At 33.7% G+C, this 3,231-nt stretch overlaps 1 non-coding gene across 1 annotated transcript; it reads left to right on the top strand.

The window, feature by feature from the left end:
• The first annotated feature begins 928 nt into the window (after window positions 1-928).
• Window positions 929-1,036, top strand: LOC112760643 (small nucleolar RNA R71). The gene has a single exon (XR_003181074.1). It is a non-coding gene; the product is annotated as a small nucleolar RNA R71 (small nucleolar RNA).
• The last annotated feature ends 2,195 nt before the right edge of the window (window positions 1,037-3,231 follow it).

The raw sequence follows: 3,231 nt of genomic DNA, 5'->3' as shown, positions 1-3,231 counted from the left end.
AGCTCATGAATGGCACAATGAGGTTCAATGAAATCTCTATGGTCTCTAGATGAACCTCAGAGTCCTTTGGTTCCTCAAAGGGGAACTCCTTGTTGATCACTGGATGTCCCAGGAGGTCTTCCTCCTTGGGATTCACGTCCTCCCCTTCCTTCTTGGATTCGGCTATGATGGTCAATTCAATGGCCTTGCACTCTCCTTTTGGATTTTCTTCTGTATTGCTTGGGAGAGCACTAGGAGGGGTTTCAGTGATCTTCTTACTCAGCTGGCCCACTTGTGCCTCCAAATTTCTAATGGAGGACCTTGTTTTATTCATGAAACTCAGAGTGGCCTTAGATAGATCAGAGACTAAGTTTGCTAAGCTAGATGGATTCTGCTCAGAATTCTCTGTCTGTTGCTGAGTGGATGATGGAAAAGGTTTACTATTGTTAAACCTGTTTCTTCCACCATTATTAAAGTCTTGTTGAGGCTTTTGTTGATCCTTCCATGGGAGATTTGGGTGATTTCTCCATGAGGGATTATAGGTGTTTCCATATAGTTCACCCATGTAATTCACCTCTGCTATTGCAGGGTTCTCAGGATCATAAGCTTCTTCTTCAGAAGATGCCTCTTGAGTACTGTTGGATGCAGCTTGCATTTCATTCAGACTCTGAGAAATCATATTGACTTGCTGAGTTAATATTTTGTTCTGAGCCAATATGGCATTCAGAGTGTCAATTTCATGAACTCCCTTCTTCTGAGGCGTCCCATTACTCACAGGATTCCTCTCAGAAGTGTACATGAACTGGTTATTAACAATCATTTCAATGAGTTCTTGAGCTTCTGCAGGTGTTTTCTTTAGGTGAATGGATCCACCTGCAGAAGTATCCAATGACATCTTAGCTAATTTAGACAGACCATCATAGAACATATCCAGGATGGTCCATTCTGAAAGCATGTCAGAAGGACACTTTTTGGTCAGTTCCTTGTATCTCTCCCAAGCTTCAAAGAGGGATTCACCTTTTTTCTGTCTGAAGGTTTGAACATCCACTATAAGCTTACTCAGCTTTTGAGGAGGAAAGAACTTGGCTAAGAAAGCCTTGACCAGCTTATCCCAAGAGTTCAGGCTATCCTTAGGTTGAGAGTCCAACCATATTCTAGCTCTGTCTCTTACAGCAAACGAGAAAAGCATGAGCCTGTAGACTTCAGGATCTACTCCATTAGTCTTAACAGTATCACAGATCTGCAAGAATTCAGTTAAGAACTGAAAAGGATCTTCAGATGAAAGTCCATGAAACTTGCAGTTTTGCTGCATTAGAGAAACTAATTGAGATTTCAGCTCAAAATTGTTTGCTCCAATGGCAGGAATGGAGATGCTTCTTCCATGTAAATTGGAATTAGGTGCAGTAAAGTCACCAAGCATCCTCCTTGCATTATTGTTATTTTTGGCTGCCATCTCCTCTTCCTGTTCGAAAATTCCTGTAAGGTTGTCTCCGGATTGTTGTATTTTAGCTTCTCTTAGTTTCCTTTTCAGAGTCTTTTCAGGTTCTGGATCTGCTTCAACAAGAATGTTCTTGTCCTTGCTCCTGCTCATGTGAAAAAGAAGAGGACTAAAGATACCGGGGATCCTCTTTACCATAGTATAGAGGTTCCCTTGTGTGAGTAGAAGAAGAAAAGAATGTAATGTAAGGAAAGAGAAGGGAGGAGAATCCAAACACAAGGGTGAGGATAGCAGAGATGTGAGATGAAGAAAAGTGTTAGTAATTAATAAATAAATAGAAAGAGATGGGAGAGAGGGAATTCGAAAAATAAATTTTGAAAAAGAGTTAATGATTTTCGAAAATTAAGATAAAATTAAAATTAAAATTAAAAATTGAAACAATTAATTAATTAAAAAGAATTTTTGAAAAAGAGGGAGGTATTTTCGAAAATTAGATAGGGATAGTTAGTTAGGTAGTTTTGAAAGAGATAAGAAACAAACAAAAAGTTAATTAGTTAGTTGAAACAAATTTTGAAAATCAATTTTGAAAAGATAAGAAGATAAGAAGTTAGAAAAGATATTTGAAAAAGATAAGATAAAAAGATATTTTTGAAAAGATATGATTGAAATTAGTTTTGAAAAAAGATTTGATTTTTAAAAACACAATTAATGACTTGATTCACAAGTAATCACAAGATATGATTCTAGAACTTAAAGTTTGAATCTTTCTTAACAAGCAAGTAACAAACTTGAAATTTTTGAATCAAATCATTAATTGTTGATAATATTTTCGAAAATTATAAGATAAAATTAAGAAAAAGATTTTTGAAAAATATTTTTAAAATTTTCGAAAATGAATAAGAAAAAATGAAAAAGATTTGATTTTTGAAAAAGATTTTGAAAAGATAAGATTTTTAAATTGAAAATTTGATTTGACTCATAAGAAACAACTAAATTTTAAAAAGTTTTGAAAAAGTCAACTCAAATTTTCGAAAATTTATGAGTGAAAAAGGGAAAGATATTTTTTTGATTTTTGAATTTTTAATGAAGAAAGAGAAAAACATGAAAAAGACTCAATGCATGAGAATTTTTAGATCAAAACAATGAATGCATGCAAGAACACTATGAATGTCAAGATAAACACCAAGAACACTTTGAAGGTCAAGATGAACATCAAGACTTATTTTAGAAAATTTTTAATGAAAGAAAAACATGCAAGACACCAAACTTAGAAATTTTTCATGTATAGACACTATGAATGCAAGAATGCATATGAAAAACAAGAAAAGACACAAAACAAGAAAATATGAAGATCAAACAAGAAGACTGGCCAAGAACAACTTGAAGATCATGAAAAACACTATGAATGCATGAATTTTCAAAAAATGCATAAAAAATTTTTAGAAAAAAAATGCAATTGACACCAAACTTAAAAATTGACTCAAGACTCAAACAAGAAACACAAAATATTTTTTATTTTTATGATTTTATAAATTTTTTTGTATTTTCTTTTAATTTTTTTTTGAAAAAACATATAGGAAAAAGAAAATAAGAAACTCAAAATTTTTAATAAGAATCGCAGGAATCTTTCAATGTTGGCCTAAAGCTCCAATCCAAGGGTTGGGCATGGCTTAATAGCCAGCCAGCTTTAGGATATAAATCAAGCATGCAACAGCTGATATTCTAATTAACTTGCCTCTATGCTGATGGTTGGAAGCCACAATCCAAAAGAATTAGACATGGCTTTACAGCCAGCCAGGCTTCAACATGCTTCA

This window comes from Arachis hypogaea, chromosome 16 (assembly GCF_003086295.3).
Source record: "Arachis hypogaea cultivar Tifrunner chromosome 16, arahy.Tifrunner.gnm2.J5K5, whole genome shotgun sequence".
In the NCBI taxonomy this organism is placed as follows: Eukaryota; Viridiplantae; Streptophyta; class Magnoliopsida; order Fabales; family Fabaceae; genus Arachis; species Arachis hypogaea.
This window is presented reverse-complemented; position numbering and strand designations above follow the sequence as displayed.